This window comes from Chanodichthys erythropterus, chromosome 12 (genome assembly GCF_024489055.1).
Source record: "Chanodichthys erythropterus isolate Z2021 chromosome 12, ASM2448905v1, whole genome shotgun sequence".
NCBI classification, from domain to species: Eukaryota; Metazoa; Chordata; class Actinopteri; order Cypriniformes; family Xenocyprididae; genus Chanodichthys; species Chanodichthys erythropterus.
Window position 1 is genome coordinate 21,036,223 of NC_090232.1, and position 20,629 is coordinate 21,056,851.

A 20,629-nucleotide genomic window follows, 5' to 3' on the forward strand; every position below is an offset into this window, starting at 1 on the left:
TTCAAGCAGTGCTTCCGAAACATGAATGAGAATACCGACCGGAGTAAAACTGGGCATTTTTCAATGGACTGGAGGGAGAAAAACCTAGTGAGCTAGAAAGCATTGTTGGGTATTTTTAGATCTAAAAATTGTTGCCGTGTCAGAACATTCCTGTAGTGCCTTAAAAGAATATTACAGGTTCAGTACAAGTTTTGCATTCATGGCGTATACATATACACATATACATATATATTCATTTATTTTTTTATTTATTAGTAGTCAATATTCCAGTCTACAGGGTCACATGATCCTTCAGAAATCATTCCAATATGCAGATTTTGTGCTCTATTATTATGAATTATTATTTTATTATTATTATTTATTACCATCATGTTTTATGGACATTTTTGTGGAATCCTTTTTTTTCTGAATTCTTTGAACAAAGTTTTTTTTTTTTTTAATGATTTTACAAGAAAATTACAACCTTTAGAAATCATTCTAATATGCTGATTTGGTGCTCAAGAAACATGTTATTTATTATCAATGCTGAATTTTTTTTTTGCTGCTTAAGAGTTTTGTGGAAACTGTGATAAATTATAATAATAATAAAAAAAAAAAGAATATGATAATATTCATAAATACTATAACAGTATATAAATAATATTAAAACACTGCCCGGAATATTACTTTAAATTCCTGACACGCTCTCAATGGATCCATCAGTAAAGGCCCGTTCACACCAAGAATAACTATAAAGATAACGTTAAAAAAAATTGTTCTAAAAAAATCATTCTAAATATAAAGAATAGCACTGTCCACACCACAGCTATAACACTTTCAGAATGATTTTTTCCCACGGCTGAACGATAAAACTGACAGCCAATCAGAATCCATTCTAATTTAAGTGCTCGCATATTTAAACTGGCAGGCGAACTTAACATTGCAGAGAACTTAAATCGCCAAGAACCAGAAGTCAACCCATCTTTTCAAGGATACTTTAAAGAAAATGGATATGGAAACAATCGGTCATAACCACGGAATAAATGGTGAGAAGTATTAACGACGAGATTATTATGCCAGACTAGCAAACAGTGTAACAAAAATTACCTCAGGTATCCAGCGCTAGTTGACAACAACATTGTCTTGCTTCCTTTGATGTTGCAGTGAAAAAGACTAGGCGTTGCTTTTATTCCACTATATTGACTGTCAGATTAGATTGATTACACTAGCTATTCACTCGAAACATAGCATGCTGAGGACATCTGCTGGTTAAAGCTGTGTAAATGCAACAAAAAGTGCAAAAACATTTTGTACACACTTTGAAACCGCAGCGTGTGAGCTTAGAATAAACAGACGTTATCATTCGTTGGTGTGGAGGCAAATATAGATACCGTTATAGTTATCGTTCTTGGTGTGAACGGGCCTTTAAATGGTATGACCACAGAATTGAGAAGCAAGTGTATCTGAGAATTTCACGCGTGTGTTCAAGTCTTCACTCCTCTCTACCAGATAACAAAGTCATGAACATGAATAGCCATGCGTTTTGTTTTTACACCTTAGTTAAAGACAAATTACATGGATCTTACATCACATATAAAGACCCTGAGAAATGAACTCATTTGAAAACCCCTGAAGACTTTACTGCTGTAAGCCAAGTTGAGAACAAAGGATGTAGACAAGCTGATGTCAGAACAACTGGGACTACAAACAGAAGAGAAACCTCTCATCCATGACAGACTTATGGTGGCACTGACACACAAATGGGTCAAAGCTGGACTGACAAGTACGGTGGTGTGGTGTAGGGGTTAAAACTGATTGAAAATGGACAGTTAGACAGAAGCACGATGGAGTCGTGCAGACTAAATGGCTGCTGTCAGTGGCCTCTCCTGTGAACCACACAGAGAAAGCTTGAATTATTAAAGAGGAATGAATAGAAGAACAGACTAAATGAAAGGGAAACACTGCAGAGGTTTAGAGTTTGACAGTCAGACTTGAGCGATGGAGACTTTAGGCAGTGTAAGGAGTTGTGTAACTGATTCAAGACAATCTGGACGGGTTTTGATGTAGCTAAAGACGTTTCCACAAGACAAAACAGCATCTTCAAACACCATTCATAAGATATTTATGTAAAAGCATAATTGATAAAGCAAGACCATAATGGAACATCCACTGCTGACAGAATCTCTATGGCAATGATCTTTAGATTTCCTAAATTAATTTGTTTTTAATGTAAATTTTAAGTGAGAAACTTGCTTGAAAATGACATGATTTTTATAAAAGATTTTGAATGTACACCAAGTAACTTTGCATTTGGCGCTCGGTGAATATTTATTTTAGTTCCTGATTGAGTGAATATATCATTCACATTCTACTGGAAGAACAGTTTTAAATTAGTCCTATTTTGTTTATTATAATTGTCACAGAATAGCTAAGATTATTTTCCAAACAAAAGATATATTTGTCATCAACATGCCAGGTATGTGATAATTTATTTAAAATATTTAAGGTCCCTTTATCAACATAATAACATACTGTATATGTATCAGCAAATGTATGCACACGTGTCAATATATAGATAAATAACAAAAGTATGGTTATTATATGCATATATAGAATACAAATGCTTATAGTTAGATATGCAGCATGTTAAATATAGTACAATTAGGGGTGTTTTTCATGCACTATGCAACTGATATGGTAAAGACATTAAATTCACAATGCGTTTTACCCTCATAATGAGATTTTTGAGTGAAACAATATTCAGATTGAAATAATGTAAAGGGGGATTAATATATGGATTTGATTTGGTATGGGGAAGTTAGTTTATGATGTTTATTGGAAGACTGGTATCAGGTAGGCGGAAAAGGTTATTACACTAATGACAGTATGGGAAAACATACTTTTTTAAAAAAGGGATAGTTCAACCAAAAATGAAAATTCTGTCCTAATTTACTCAGTCTCACTTTGTACCAAACATTTTTTTCCTGCTGAACAAAGGAGATATTTTGAGAAATATGGGTAACAAAACAGTTGATGGGACTCATTGACTTCCATAGTATGGGAAACAATAAATACTTTGGAAGTCGATGGGGTCCAATCAACTTTTTTGTTACTGACATTCTTCAAAATATCTTCTTTTGTGTTCAGCAGAAGAGAGAAATACTCAACTGAGGATGAGTAAATTTTTTTTGGGGTGAACCATCCCTTTAATGTTTAAAATAATGAGCATGGATAAACCATAAACAGTAAGACCAGCAGCATTTATTTAGGAAGCACAGGGTCAATTTGGATTTCATGTTGCCTTTTCACATTGGATTAGCCCATACTATGTGCTGGAATCCCTCTGAGACTCACACTCTTTTAGTCCATTTGTCCTGCTTGCAGATTAAAAAAAATAACTTATCAAATCATATTGCGCAGCTCACACTACGTTCAGAGCTTATGTATAATTCATCACTGATATATAACATTTCAAATTAGGAGACAGTCATCCTCTTTCTACCCCTGTCGGTTCTCTTACAATTTATCGCAGACTCTCTCTCGGCTCAACATATCTTTTTAAAGCAAGGTATAATAAACAGCCCAGTGGCCTCTAGCAGTGCAGCTCTTTAAAAATTCATCAATGAAAAAGCTGCCCCTCTCTGCACCATATCAGTTTACCTTTAATTCACAAAAGCGTGACAAGACATACATTATTAACCAGCTGCAAGACCGGCCAAGCACACAACACCCCCCAAGCGAATGCAGACACACAAAAACAAACATGGACCCTTGAACATGAAGCTGCCCATCTCACAAGAATCCCTCTTTAGTGTGTCAGGCCTGCACACAGTGAGTCTTAACCGACATAGAGGGGAAGTGTGAAAGTTCACTTCCTTGCTTCAACACCAAGGACAATGGGTGGCTGGGTGGGTCTCTCCACCTTTATTTTCTTCCTCCTGTCTTTCATCCTGTGAATGGTACGGCCATCACATCCGGGAGAAGACAACAAATGGTGGTAAGTGTTCAGAACGGACTGCTCGTCTCAACAAAAGTGTCTGTAGCAATCGTTATGGTGCTGCATATAAATTGCACATGTATCTCTAAATGATTTAGAACCAACAAGGAAACTCATTTTCATGAAGACAAATAAAAAGAAATAAAACAAAGCTGATTAATCAAATTCAAATCACATGCTAAATTCAGAAGTATCAATCACTGAAGGAATCAGTGAACGAATCTGAACAAATTCAAGATCTGAGTCACTATGATGAATAGAAAACTCCACTACTACTTGAGAGTTTAATTGCCATCAAACTGCCCATAAGCTCAAATAAAACCAAATCAGAATGGTTGCATGTCACAGACTCTAACTGCATCTCTGGCAAACCACAAACACACAAAATGAATAAAATAAAATAAATAAATTAATAATATGAATATACACTATTCATATAAGTACTCAAAATATGAATATACACTACCTTTTAAAAGTTTAAAAGGTAAGAAATAAAAGAAATAAACACTTTTATTCAGCAAGGATGCAGTAAATTGATCAAACTATAAAAGACTATGTCACAAAAATGTACTTTAAATAAATACTGTCCTTCTTAACTTTCTATTCAAACAATATTGTAAATAATATTTATCTTGGTTTCTGCAAAAACATTAAGTAGCACAACTGTTGTCAACATTGAAAATTTCTCAAGTTACTGTAATTTTTGATCAAATAAATTCAGCCTTGGTGAGCATTAGAGACTTTCAAAAACACTGAAAATCTTACCAACCCCAAACTTTTGAACGGTAGTGAAGTTCTGAATCCAAGCTTTTCTTCAGTAAAGGAAGGTAAAATCTGTACATCATATAGCTACTTACGATTCAAACGTCTGGCTGCCGAGAGTCCTTAAAGTGTGGTTCTCCACCTCTGACCTCTGTGAAAAAGAGAAAGAAGGTATTAAAGACCATCTCATTTCCTCTTGTTCTTATAAAGGAATTACACAAAACCCATCTGCTTAAATTTGATCCATAATGCCACCTGAAAATAAAACATGTGAGACCAAATTTCTAGTACACAATCTCTAAGAACAAAGACTTGTGAATCGCCACCCTCAAATAAAACCCAATCAGAATACAAATGAAAAAGTGAAAATAAACACTCCCAGTCAGAGATAATCATGTAAAGCTCTATCTTTGAAGAATTAACCACTGAAATGTCACTCCACTGTTGGTAGCTAGCAGGTCAATACTGGATATCCTAACATTATTGGTGGGCTGCTCAATTTGCCATAGCTTATGAAACAGATCACAAATGAGTCATTGATGGTTAAAAATAAATAAGACTACTATTAAAGAGTCAACATGAAATAGAAAATCAATCTACATGCATGTTATTGATTATATTGTGAAGGATTCATTCATGCGTATGCTGAACTTCTCCAATCACCTAACCTGCTTAAACCCTGCCTCTTACAATCAACTGTAAGCTTGATTTCATCTGCTTCCATCCAATCAACAACTATCCCAACATTTTTTCCCCCCTTTTTTGATACTTCGTTTCACTCAGACATACATCACAATAGGAAGATAAGATCTGTTGCTACTTCCAGTAGCCTATATAGCAACTTTAGCATTCTGCTGGGAAATGTTAGTATACAAATTACAACAGGGCCTAATACATATGAAAAAGTTAAACTATGATCAACACATTGAAGAAACTCACTCAGAATGACGACAATTTCTGATAGTGTTTTCCATAAATTACTCATCACATCCATGCATGCAAGCAGAGACAAATAATATAGTGAAAGCTGTAGATCTTGGTGGCACTGCTCACAAATTGTTAGTCTGGAGTCCTGTGGTAGTCTAAAGTGGCTGCTCATTTGCATAATGTTAAACACAAAGTCATTGAACACGACCACATCACATTGCCATCAGTCAATAAAGCCATCATTCGATGGAAATCACACATTTGCAGTGAAGGAATTCTGGTTGTTTTCGTCACTACACCATTTAGGAGTTTAGATCTAGACAAATGAAGAGCCCCAAAAAAAAAAAAACAACATTGAAAAATCATTAGTTTGGCATGCTGCATTTCTGAATGCAAACACTTAGGCTTTCCAGCTGACTGAATGGAGGAGATAAACAATTGTTAAGTTTCAAAATCTAAAGGGAAGCCAAGTTTCACTTTAAATGCCTGAGTGTGTATTCAATCAAATAGTTTGGCAATGGCGTACTTGTTTTAATGACTAAGACATTTACTTTCCAGCATTTTGACAGTGTTGATATAGACTTGTGATGATGTATGACGTCAGTGATGACATATTTTGGTAGTCCAACCCAGAAAGCAAGCATCACCCTGGTTCCGTCAACAAAAACCCAATAGGATTTTTCTATGAGCTTCTGGATTAATGCAGAAAATAAGCCTTGTGACCCACAAAAGTTTATGATTCTTGAACATTTTATACAAGGGTGTATTAGTGATCCATTTTATGTCATAGAATAACACATGAAAGTATATGGAGCTTTTATTAACCATAGACCTTATTTCAGGCATTTAACCAAAAACCCATAAAAATGAAACATAACCAATTGGCTTTGGGACTATGGAACCAAAAGTACTAAAATGCTTGTTTTGGCCTACAAAAGAACAAAACAAAACAAAAAACATCATGCCTGCAGCATGATGGGAGATCGCTGAATGAGCATGCATACATCCAGACTACACAGAAAATAAGAATGACCTGAAATGCACTCCATGATGCTGTTCTATAACACACAGTAGGCGTGACCAGAGAATACAGGGGCCACCGAGAGGAAACCAGCACATACACACCATTCATTGTAACTCAAACCAAAAGAAATGTTTTCATACCCAAATTCCATCTTCTTTCACTCTGATCCCAGAGGTAACATGAGGACAGGGAACTTCCTGCTGGCTTAATACATGACAAAGACACTAGACTGGAATAAGAAAAAAAAACAACAACACAACTCTAGCACTGCAAGACTGGATAACATGACCATCTACACAGGAACCCAGAAACAGAGGTGCCTCAAATTGAAACTACTGCAATTTCCCAGGATTTTTCTCAAGAAATTTATACAAATTCGACCAGGGGGGGTTGAGACAGAATTGGGCAAGAGTGATGAATATTAGATGAGAGAAACAAAAGAACAGTCTTTGGATAACTGCCTGCTTTTAGTATGAGTACAGTACAGCTGCCATGGGTTTTTCTCTGTACTTGGAATCAACTCAATATGCACCATATAAGTTCTCTCTAACCAGACAAGTTTGATATTTTGAGTACAATTAACGATTAGATTAAATCAAATCCATTAGATTGCGATTAGATTAATCAAATTAACCAAATCCATTCAGTAAAATGATTCAGACTTGCCATATAAGAGAAGACACTGTTCAGACATGTAGAAAGTTTACCTAAGTGTGACTGGTGCTCATACACATGAAAAGAAGCTTTGTTCTGAACAGAGCTCATGGCTAAATAAAGTGTACATGAAATTCAATATTGACATTTTCGTTATTACACATCACTGAGAATGATTCAGTGTTTCACTGTGGACACGATTCCAAAGAATATTCAGTCAAAATCACAAATGGGCTTTCTAACAAACTCTCCAGTACAGGTGTAAACTTGAGAAATCAATGACCAAAGTAATGTCAAAGATGGCGACGTCCATAAAACTGAAAAATCTTATGATCACTTTTGATACAACAAGAGTCCAATCGAGCTGCTAAATAATCTGTCAAATCTTCTTTAACCACCAGCAGCTTTTACATTTGGATGGAGAGCGGAGCATTTGATTCGCACGTAGAACACAAAACTGACGGGAGAAGCTCCAGTGGAAACTGGATCTAAAACCTTCCGATGACAAACAGCACATATCTCCATCACTGTAAGTTACAGAAACCACACATGAAAACCCGCAACACAGTAGGCACACATTTGTACAACGCGGAGCGTATCTCACACTGTATGATGTGACAGACACCTAGTAGTCCTGTCTGGTTCCGTCTCACAGCGCAGGTTTTATGAGAATGCGGTTGAGAGTCCTGAAAACTAAACGGGTACAAGATCAGTTGTGTGTAATCATAACCGTATTAAGGAATACAGCACTGACATATGTATTCTACTGCTGTGAGAAACTTTGAGTAAAGCCAATTATTAAACATTTAAATAAAGGCATGCTGCTGTTACATTAGCCTGCAAGACCCTGACAACTGACTCGTGCTGTGACAACAAATTACATTTAAATTTGGCAGAAACATTGTCACTTTCATACATGGAGAGAGTGTTTTGCCAACTCTAATCAAAGAGGGAAACAGAACTCTCCAGTGGTGACACTGCACCCATCTAATCTTGGGCCAGTGATGTAATGTTATGCTCCCATGCACACTCTCAAACAAAGGGCAAAGGAGGGTCATGTTATTTGAAAGCGGCCATGTAATACTCTAACTACTTGGAGAGAGGAGTTTCGCACACTAGCATTGCTGTACACTGAGAACATATGCTGTTAACATAATTATGAGAACCTCTACGGAGGAACCTTCTGGTAACTAAGATATCCTTGATATGGGCCAGAGACCTCCTGACAACCCCCAGATGGAAGTCACCAGGAGAATCACAAGGGGTTACAAAAGGCTAGTTTTAGATGCCAAACGTCTTACCTAGAATGTAGACGAAAGCGCCAGTAAACAATTAAGGACAATAGGGGATAACAAAGCTAAGAGGTTACGTCAATGTCACTTCCCACTGAGACTGAAAGTATTTTTGAACATTTCAACATCAAGTCTGACAGCATTACTAACGGATTTGCACCTGGTGGTGATCAGTTCTAGGCAAGGCAAGGCAAGGCAATTTTATTTGTATAGCACATTTCATACACAATGGTAATTCAAAGTGCTTTACATAAAGAAGAAGAATAAAAATAGAACATAAGGAATAGAAATAACAGTAAAAACAGATAATTTTGCTATTTGGATTTAAAATGCATTAAAAGTCAGAATCATGATGATACTTAAAAGATATAAAAATACATTAAAAATGAAATAAAAACAGGAAAAGAATTTAAAGAATAAAAAGATAATAAGTATAAAATAAAGTGCAAACAGTTCGGATATAGCAAAGTGCTCAATCAGCAAATGCATAGGTAAAAAGATGTGTTTTGAGTCTGGATTTGAATGTGGCTACTGTTGGAGCACACCTGATCTCTTCTGGAAGCTGGTTCCAGCTGTGGCTGGCGTAACACCTAAAAGCAGACTCTCCCTGCTTTGAGTGAGCCCTTGGTATTTTTAAGTGAGTTGATCCTGATGATCTGAGTGATCTTTTAGGTTTATATTCTATGAGCATATCTGCAATGTATTGGGGTCCTAGGCCATTGAGTGATTTATAAACAAGCAACAGTACTTTAAAATCAATTCTAAATGCAACTGGAAGCCAGTGCAAGGACCTGAGGACTGGTGTGATGTGTTCATGTTTTCGGGTTCTGCTCAGAATCCTGGCAGCAGCATTCTGTACGAGCTGCAGCTGTCTTATGGTCTTTTTGGGAAGACCAGTGAAGAGCCCATTACAATAATCCACCCTGCTGGTGATGAAAGCATGAACATTTTTAGTTGTTTGACCCCTAGAGTGAAGGTACATGTTCACTTTGAGAACTTCATCTTTGTTTCCAAACACAATGAAAGAGTTTTGTCTTTGTTTAACTGAAGGAAGTTTAGGCACATCCAATTTTTAATTTCATGAATGCATTAACACAAGGAGTCAATGGGGCTGTAGTCGGTGATAGGGCTAGGTAAATCTGGGTGTCATCGGCATAGCTGTGATATGCAATTTGGTTCTTTCTCATTATTTGGCTCGGTGGCAGCTATATGGTAACCTATATGGTAACCTACAAACACTAGGCTTGTTTAGAGAAACAAGTACATGAATGCAAGATGGTGCAAGTGAGCTAATACATGTGTGCTATTCAGAAATTCTTTTGTACCCTAAATAAACTTTTGAGATCAGTAGAAGTTCCATCATTACTAGGAGTAAACATGCTTCTGAGTAATCAGACAAGGAAAACAAAAGGGAAAAAGTATGAATGTATAAGTAAAATAATGGGATAACATAACAATGGCATAAGGTGGGGTAAGTAGTTTTTCAAAAACTCTGTTTGGAAGTTAGTCGGGCTGACACAACATGTAACCAATCAGCACTAGGGGCATATAACGGTCAAGGAGACCGAACGAGTAAGAGGGAAATTTGAGGGGGGAAAAAAAGCAGCAGAAAAAGATGAAACAATACAAAAGAGATCAAAAGAATGTCGCTGGAATGAAGGTTTATGACTGGGCAAGCGCTTTACGACCTGCGTTAATATTAGAAAAGCTTTCCAGCGCTGGAGAGAGCTAAGCGGGAAGGCCTGAAAACAGACACGGAGGCTGCTTTGATTCCACTTCACATGTGAGTAACACTGGGTTTTGAGTGTCATTGATTGTCTGGAGCTGCGGTGCTGTTGGAGACCAACAACGAACACTTGTTTGCATTTACTCATGTACTGTACTTATGCAGTGTGTTTGGGTTGATTTCAAATATCAACAATGTCCAACAGCGTTTTTGAAAAACTACTTACCCCGCCTTGAAAAGACAAAAACGGTATCATTCTGCCCACCTTATTACAGGTAATCTGCACTATTTTATGCAAACTTGTAGCATAATCACTATAACAAAATAGTAAAACAAAAAATAAAAGTATAAAATATTTTTAATATCAGTCAATTATTGGTTGACATGAAAATTACATTGGCAAAAAATGTAACATCAGTGCATTCATAATTGTAAAAGTAAAAATCAAATGCTACTAGTGAAACGCATTGAGAGCAGAACATGACCTGCACTCTTTTGTATGGTTGTATTCCAACTGTTGAGGAGTGGTTCTCGAAAAAGTAACTTGAGAATTAAATTCCATGAAATGTACAGGTTTGTGAGGAATATTCCCAGCCAAACTAGTCTAGATGTGCAAGAGCAGCAATAAGTGCTAAACAAAAAAAAAAAAAAAAAAAAAAAAAAAAATCACAACCTTGCCACCGCGGCTGGGGTTCTCAACAAGAAAGAAATACTTGGTGTCTGGGTCAAGTACATCTGACACTTCGCTTCTCTCCAGAGAAGAGTTCACACTTCTCTCTAAGAAAAGCCTAAGAAATCCAGATGTGATGGCAGGATCTGGGTTCTCAAAGTGCATGTGTGTGCCAGTTTGAAGGAATTTCATCAATATATGGAATCAACCAAGACTCAAGTTCAAGTCCAATGATTGGTTGTGAAGGTTAAAGAAATATGCAAGAGTTCTAAAGAAAACACATCCACAAACGGTCAATTTCATGGAAACCTTTCCTTATAACAAGGTTTCCAGAATTCAACTTCCTCACTATTAGTTTCACACACTGTATAGTTCAGTTTAGTTCACATTCTTCTTTCACTACAAAAAACCCTTAGCAGGTAGTGTGAGTGCAGCAGAGGGATGGGAAAAGGGTTGTCATAACAAAGAGTTCCTGTAAGGGTATGAAATCTGATTTCTTCATCTGACATGTTCTCATAGTCCTTTGTAAGAAAGGGGGATCTCTGTGCTCTTATATCAAGTGAATACACAGGACATACATGGAGGCACACAGTATTAAACAGGGTGTCAAGTCTTGGCTTGGATAGCTGAGAATTTGATCCACTATGTTCCTATAAGCTATGCGGGAATGTTAGGGAAGCTACTTGTGAGTTAGGAATGTTAACATTTATTTCTGTAATGTGGACAGTTTAACATAAAAAAAAAAAAAAAAAAGCTACACTAAATATTGTTTCTCAGTTCTTGTGGCTAACACTGTAATTATATACATAACCTTATTTCACTGTGTTTACATACATATTTGTTTATGTACATTAAGTAATTATGCATTATGCAGTCTCAGAACAAAACCTTACATGTTAATCACTTTGGTGGAATAATGAGAGAAATATTACACAATTAATGACAATAAAAAAAAAAACAAATTCTGAAAATAACTTTTTTTACTGCAGTTAGCAGCTGTAGACAAATGCTAGATGACATTGAAATTTCACCATTCTCTACTGAAGAAAAGAAAGTTAAAAAGTAGTAGAACAAAGATACAAATGAAATAAACAGTTCTTATATTCTCAGGTAGGTTTATCTATAATAAATAAATAAATAAATAAATAAATATACTACAAAAATACTCCTCAAAGGCCCTAACTTAACATGCAAATTAGTAAAATCATGTAAGGTGACTTTCCCAAAATGGGGTATGCTTGATATTAAAAAGTGTTACTAAAAGTATGAAAGAGAACTCATGCTGTTCCTCAGGGTTTTTTTTCAGGCTTTCTGTGTACATGCTCAGAGCAAAATTAACTGAGCATCGGGAGCACGCCTAGACGGTCAAATGCCATGCTTGGCAAGTATTCGTGTAAACCCAGTCGGTTATGTTTTAAGTGAACAAATAGTTGGGAGAAAATAATGTGCAACAGTACATTGGATCCATACATTAGGTCTCAAAGTGAGAGCAGCCTAATAAAACTGCTACTGTCTGTGTCTTTAATGTTAAATCAAACAAAAGACAAGAAAATAACTCATTGCATTGCACTGCATTGCATTACTAGCTTTGATAAGAAAAGAATCAAAGCCAGATTCATTCTCACAATCAAGACTATGCTGTGTTTTATTTTAGATTTGATTAAATTTCTGTAGAAGGCTGTAAGCTGAATACCTATATACTTGCATAAACTTCAATTTTATCTTTTTTTTTAATTGTATTTATCCTATTGTTTGTACTTTGCTTTCTTTGTTTTTACTGTATTACAGATAGTTTACGTATTTTAAATAATTTGAAGACTTTTTTTTTTACTTGCATTAGTTAGCCTAGTATTCTGTTGTGGTGTCGAAATAATTGGTATTGAAAATTGTGAAATTTCACTGGAATCAAAAATTTAGATGCCATAGCAATCTTATTTTCAGAAAATATGTACTTGATCACTATAGTTAAATAAATTAAGGTTTGGTCATATGGCCCGCTCATAATCATGTAAATATATCATAAATACAATACTGACCAAAATAATATTTATGATTTTTGCCATAATCGAGCTTTAAACTATTTTGTTTGGCAGGAATTGTGTATTAATCAAAAGCCTGGGGCTAATGGTTAGCAACTAATTTTAAACCTATTAAATGTAGGTGGGCTTTGAGACCTGGGCAAAGACTTGGACACAACATCTGGAGACCACACAGATCAAAAGCATGTCTTCTACAGGAAAATGAAAAAAGTGGCACAATACTTAACTATATACCAGAACATTACCATATTCTTAATCTGTATACGTGTCTTTTTCTGAAACGAAATCTAAATACCTGCACAACAAAATTACGTTTAAAACTAATGTAAAAACCTGCCAGTGGACCAAGAAATTGCACTTACAAGCACTAGTACTTTTTAATTACACTAGGAAAAGACAAATATACTGCAAGACATAAAACAACAAAAGAGCAGAGCAAATTCCATTGCAAGAATTAGAAATTACACAATACCATCTGTCTGACAATGTCACTGTACAGATCAACAGCAAACTTGCTCTTCGATCAGAAGCACAGGAGGAGTGCTGGCACGGCTGCACCTGGAAATGAATCAGGAGGAGCGAGTGGAGAACAGCATTCATAAATCAAAGGAGGAATGCGCTCTCGCTTCCTCCGCCCGTCCTGCTCGTCTTCATAGAGATGTTGGTACTCTGGTTCAAGGCAGCCAGGACATGTTTTTCTCATAAGATTGTTGGGTTGGGGTAGGGTGGGGTACATGATCTGTAATCGGCACAGCAGGGGAGCTTTTATTAGGAGTAGTCTAAACCGGACAGTCTATGTAATGATATAAAGTCAAGCAATGTGGCCCATGGCACAGCTCCACCGTGAGCCCCACCGCAGAGATCCACGGCTAGGCTCAGGTTACAGTGCGTTCAGGTTCAGATAGCGTTGGGTTGGGCCAGCGAGTGTCTACTCCAGTTGCAGAGAAAAAATGTGGAACAAAGTGAGAGAGACAAAAGAGGGAGGGAGAAATTCCAAAGATGATACAACTTCTCCCTTGTGGGGAAACTAATAATATAATCCGTCATAATTTCAATGTATATGCATAATGCTATATGCACTCCAGAGCATCACTCAGTACATCAAAAGAAAGTCCATCCTCATGAGGTTTGTTGTCCAAATGAATCAATCCATGCCTCAATTATTAATAAATGAAAAGAGAATCACTAAATCTAAGGCCAGGGTTTCACTAGCTGTTTTCTTTACTCGCTAACAGTTGGAGAATCAAAAGGAAGTTGGTGTGCACTGCCAACGTCATGAACAATCGGTCTGCAATAGAACTTAACAGCTCCACTGTACAGTGCCTGGTTGGAAATCCTACAGCTTCAAGATGCATGTTGTCATAATTATGTCCATTATTGTCTTTTAAATTACATTGCCCAGAACATAAAGCCATAGATTGTGGAATTATACATTTCTTGTTCTTTGGGTTTTCTTCTAAATACTTTTTTATAGAGATTGCTGGGGAAGATTTTCATTTGTATGTCCAATCTTTGGAATTAAGAGATAAGCCAAACAAAATCAAAAAGGAAAGCAAAAACAATTACACTAAGCAAAATCTAAATCTTAAAATCTTAAAAGCCATAGAAAATCTTGAGCTCAATGAACTACGCAGAGCATAAGATAAATTTACTTTTACCATAGAAATGCGCATGGCTTAACATTTTATTGCATTTGTGTGACTTTTACGTACCTGGAAATCACAATTTTAAAATTCCTAACGATTTTCCTTATTCTTAATCTGAGACAGAAGAGGATAAGCAAAAGTAGTCTGAAATTCTGACATCTCAACCAAAATAGAGCTGTTTCGAGTCTGGCTAGCATGCTACTGCATTAAGACTAAACACTGACCAGAGTCAAAATGACCCATTTCAAAAGCAAAGCCTTCCCTGAAAAAGCATAAAGGGACACCATGCAAGCTGTCCAACACTGAGAAAATGTCTTTTGAAAGAAAAAGATGGAAAAACCCATGACAACATCTGAAACTGTATATTCAAGAGTCAATGTCAGACCTCAAAGGACATAAACATCTAACCAAATCACATTTCATTAACTGCCTCTTACTAGAAAGGGCTGGTTGAGTTTATCAAGGCAATATCTACCTCAAGATCAGAGTTAACAGGCCACAGAAGTGCATTAAGTAATAGACTGAGCAGATAACATGGACCATTTCCATTGGACCATCTCTTATTTCAAGAACGAGCCAGACGACAGACTAGAAAGAGCCCATTGAGGAAACATATGGCTGAACGGCTGGGAGAGAGGTTCAGATGCTTTTACCACTGTACTGTTATTGTAAGTGCCCCACACATCTCTGGGAGAAATTTTCATCCATTCTATCAGGCCGATGAGAGCGAGACATTGGAGAGGTGAAGCAAACCCAACAGTTTGATGTCAGAAACCGGTTGAAAGGGTTGGGGAAGATGGGGAACAGAAAAAGTGTATGTCTCTTATTCTCCGTGTTATCTTATCATCTCCCTCCTCTGAGATGATCGCCATCCAGATGGGCCAGCAGTCTCAAAAAGCCATTTGTCTTCATTAGATCTGAGAAAATGAATAAACAGACTCTGCCGTCTGTTTTCCCTGTGCAAACTATGGGCAAAAAGGAACCAGGTGCACAGTAGCAAACGCCTGCACTTAATAACCGATTTGATCCACCTTGACACCTACACCTACCATGTTTTAAACACACGGGTCAATGATATAAGTGCCCCTGGTGTAAAAAAAGAATTTTTTTTTAAAAAGTGCCAAGTTCGCTGAAATCTACTATTTATATTCATGTTGGTTTAATGTTCTTTTTCAAGATGGGTTTAAATTAGGGATGGAACAACAATGGTACTGACAATAACCTTGATATTTATAAAATTAAATGCCAAGATCATGTTAATACTACACATATGATAATATAGTAAATCCAGTGCTAGTAACTATCTGGTTGTCACAAACAGTAGGTGACAGATTAGCACCATCACACTCAAAAGTTGTCATTTGAGACACCCCAGTCTGCATAAATAACCAGTAACAGTAAATTATCTTTCTATATATAATATCACCACAAAATATTTTGGCCACGATAACAGTTAACTACAAAATGTCATAACTCTACAAATGTCATGACTGTACAAATGCCAAGCAAAAACATTTGCCTTTCTCCTTTTCCGTAGCATTATTACTGACCCACATTCATTAGACTAGCATGTTTCATTTGAGAACTACAACACATCACTTATCACTTAATCTCTACAAATTTATAGTCATGAGAAACTAAAAAAAAAAAAAAAAAAAAGACTGCAGGCCATGAAGCATTTTGTTTGAACGTGGCCATGACTGGCAGCACGCACAAAGAGGTAGTCCCAAGTACAGCTCAGAGTCAGAGTCATTCGAAAAATGGAAAGCCCCCATTGTCTTTAAATCCATCAACAGCTAGTCATCAATTCCCTAAAACTCTAAGTGGAGACGGAGGGAGTAGGGGGGGATGGGGGGTGTTGCTGCTATATTACATTTCCACCACAGTGGGGGAGAGCAATTTCAGTGGCTGAAATTCAAGACAGTGTCTTCTGAGTTTAAAGCATCTTGCAAGTGAGCTAGGCGGAATGAAGCAATAAGCACACAACAAGAGAGTGAGAGATGAGGGAAGGGAAAGCGATGAAAGAGTGCTCAGAAATTTGCTCAGATATATAAGAATGGTAACATGGAGGAAAGCTTGAGCAAATTCCAGGGCTGATTGCTGGGAAATTGCACCGTCTGCTCCAAACAGCTGATGTTAGGAAGTGACTCTGCATCACCAGTATTAAAAAAAAAAAAAGTGTGTCATTCACAATCATGTCATTGTAGATTTTGCACTTCACTTGAAGCCAAAAAAGGATTAAAAGCACCATGAAAGAATCATAAAAGTGGTCCACAATTCACTTGTGTTCTATATTCCAGAGCTTTTGTAATCATATGCAAGCTCTGTGTGCGAGAAAACAGACCCCAAATTTAGGTCATTATTCACTGCACATCTGAATCTTAATCCCTGCAAAATCATGATAGAAGTAGAGTTGTACAGTTTTTGGAAGAACAGTTCTTTTGAATCAAACCTTTTGAATGAATCTGTTGGTTTAGTTCACAAAGCTGGTCTGAAAGATTAATTCACAAATTGGACCGATATGGTTCCCAAGTTCAACCCATTGATAGGTCTTTTCCACCAGAATTGTTCGAGTTCTGGAGCTAGAGCTTGTTCTTGGCTAGGTGAACTGAAGTCTGTCGCGAACTGGCTGCATGTTTCCACAGACTTGAGGAACGAACAGTGATGTAATGCTGCTACGTGTTGTTTACCTGACTATAAACAGTCTAAAATCAAACATTGCACATCCCGGTGTTTGTGCAGGCAGTGTGGCAGCTCTGTTTTGCTGCTCACAGTACCAGGGTATGATTCTAGCATATCGGCAGCTCAAAATATAGGTACAAAAAAATGAGTGGTACAGTACACTGCAGTACTTTAGCCATTATATATATACACATTTTACGTTGGTGATAGTGTACGTCTGTCCAATGAAGGACAGAATGCCTACAAACTTAAACTTCAAAAAGCAGACAGCGGGGCATTACTAGGTTTCAAAACAGATGGTCGCTCTTAATGTGTCGGTCTTAATCTTAGAATACTCATTTCCTGACGAAGCACCTTTCAAAGTCAGACAGTCTCCTCTGAATCTGTCCGTCTCTCTCCTACTCTACAGGAGAACAGGGGTTTCTTTCAGTGCTCTGAGGAAAGGTAGAACGGTCAGACGAAAAGCTTTTTGAGAACCCTCCCCAGATCACTGGACACACACTGGTGCTCATTGTCCAATGTGGTCCTGATTGGGAAAGGAGAACTGTGGGAATAGACACTGCAAACCCTACTGTCTGCGGTCTAGACACTAACCTGATGTCTGATGTACAACTAATACTTGCATTCATTCAGCTGCACTCTCATCTGCTTTTCTGAGTGCTGCCAAAGACTTTAGATATACAAAGACAGTGCACTCGTATTACTATGAATGGGAGAAAGTGCAACGGGCAATACGGCGGAATAAGTCCCGCCTTCTAAGTAAAAGAGCCAATCGCCAATCGGTAGTGACTGCATCACTGGAACTTACTTTGGAAGCTCCAGTTGCTATAGAAACAGTCAGTGTTCTGAGAAATGCGCTTAGGACTGTGTACACGCATTGGCTGGTCCAGCCTGAAAATGCTTCTTTTTTTTTTTTTTTTTTCATGTTTTTGATTGTTTAGAAACAACATTTATTAAACAGTTGTCAGATTTTATTGGTGATATGAAATTTAATTGTAAGCTTGGTGAACAGCTTTGGAAAATTTGATATTTCCCCATTCAAAGAGATAGGAGCTACACTTGCATGACTAAAATAGTTGCTCGAGAGGCATTTCAAAGATGGCCGCAGAGTGAGATGACTTGCCTGAAAGGGACTTTGGTGCTGCAGATTCTGGATGTACACTCAACAAAAGGTCCAGAGAACAGCTAAACCAAAGAAGAGGAACCATAGATTGGCAAACAATGACATGATGTAGACATACACCCAATTCTTGTTTTCATGTAAACAGACAGTTTAAAGAATCTCACTGAGTTTATCCACATCCTGTGGTCAAGCCTAATCAAAGCTTTTCATCACTGATCTTGGACCTACAGTGTCCTGTGGGGATTGAAGCATTGTCCACGCCATGCTGAAGGCCTCCACTCAGATATTACCATCCGACAATGAAAGCACAAGCATCTGCAACCGAAGTAAAAAAAAAAAAATTGCAGCAATTTCCTAAAAAAAGTCTGATAGGGCCACTTAAAACATTTCACATTAATAATACTTATTACTAAGTATCAGAATTCATAATTTAAGATAGAGAAGTTGAAATTATTGGGGTAGGCTCCACATTAAAGATGCCTGAATAAGGTTTTGCCTCAGGACCCAGATTACATACTGACAACAATTATTTATTGCCAGCATATTTCAACAGCTAATAAATTCACTACACAAAGCCATGTTTATTCTGATTGCATGGAAACATGTATTAGTCTGGGATGTATTTTCTTTTATCTCACAGTTCATGGTTTTGTTACATCTATTCATTTGTCCATTTTGGCTAGTTTGTGATAACAGCGACAAGTGACATGAATTTGATCTTTAAAATCTCAAGAACATTTGGAAACAAGGTAATAGATAATACACTGATCTACAAAACAGCATAAATAAATAAATAAATAAATAGTCCTTACTACCCACAGGGAGCCCTTCTCTTTTGTTGACAACAGTTCTCATTAAGAGTTTGTGAAAATGGCCAACAAATGTTGCGTTCCCAAATTAACATAAGTAACCCAAACTCTGAGCAGATGCAGAGATGCACTCAAGCACTTCCCGTGACAACCCACGGCGCCAGGCCTGGACTCTCAATAGATCAAAATAAACGTACATTTTAAATGTCAGTGTTGAATAACTCCACAGCAGATCAAGCAAAAAAAACTCAACTTTGAAGGTCTACTTTAACTGTTCAATTGAATTGGAAACTTGGAGTAATGGACTCAAGACTAAAATAAAAACATGTATTTTATAATTGAGATTTCAACTGAACAAAAATCAACTGAGCATTGAACAAGTGGATCTGCTTCCTCTGAGAAGATGGTCTGATTACACAGGAGAAACACTGGAGAGGTAAAAGGTACCACAGATTCCCATGTTGATTACAAAGCTGTGAAGTCCCACAGGAAATCAAGAGCACATCAAGTGTTGGGGGCCTGGTTGCCATGGTAACCATGGTGTGCACACAGGTGTCAGATGTTTATCTAGTCAGGAAAAAAAAGAAAAAAAAAAAGTGTGCCAGAGGACCATGGGTGTGTTTTCATTCTGCTTCATGAAAAATGATTTGTGGCATCAAATGAGAAATCAGTAACAGAGGTTTCTTATCTGAAAGTGTTCTTAGGGACAAAACTTCATAGTCAAACTAAATTTCTTGGGCATATTCAGCCTAAGACATGAAGGGAAGGTATATTGTAGACTTTTAGTAGATTACACCAACTGTAAATTAAGTAACAAAGAATCAAAAAACGTATTGCATTAATAAATGTCCATGGTCCAGTTGTGCACAATTTTAGAGCAAAATGCAAAAGTTTAGTATTTCGTAAATTTTTTTCCACTGCTGAAACTTTTATTTAAGCTGGTGTGGACAATATTAAACAATAACACTATAGCCTAACATGAGTCCATTCAGTAAATTTGCAATGGGTAAAACAACAGCTAACATCTCCCAGTGAAAAATAATTTCCCTCAAAAACATGGCCCATTATGGACATGAAAGGACTGTGAATCTTTATTTTTAGCGATTACTCCTGTCAGCATACGTTTCCAACATCTTAAGTTTTAGAAAAAGAGAATCCCCAGTTTTGAATAATGGCATCCAGTGGTGAAAACCCAGTGACCTTTATACAGTAGCAGTGAGCGATGCTGTGAAGGTGCTGCAGTTAACAGCAAAGCAAAGTAGACTTCTACCAGGCCACGTAGACTCCCCCAAAGCTCCT

General features: G+C 37.0%; 1 protein-coding gene across 2 annotated transcripts in view; it reads right to left on the bottom strand.

Moving 5' to 3' along the window:
* fbxw7 (F-box and WD repeat domain containing 7) overlaps positions 1-20,629 on the bottom strand; it is a 174,551-nt gene that overhangs the window by 133,226 nt on the left and 20,696 nt on the right. Inside the window, exons 1-2 of one of the 2 annotated variants that reach the window (XM_067402885.1) lie at positions 17,169-17,237; positions 4,834-4,889 (exon numbers count right to left, since the gene is read on the bottom strand). The gene's annotated coding sequence lies outside the window, so the exon portion shown is untranslated. Of the gene's footprint in view, positions 1-4,833; positions 4,890-17,168; positions 17,238-20,629 lie in introns of those variants that run through there. The other variant, XM_067402884.1, reaches the window with a different exon arrangement.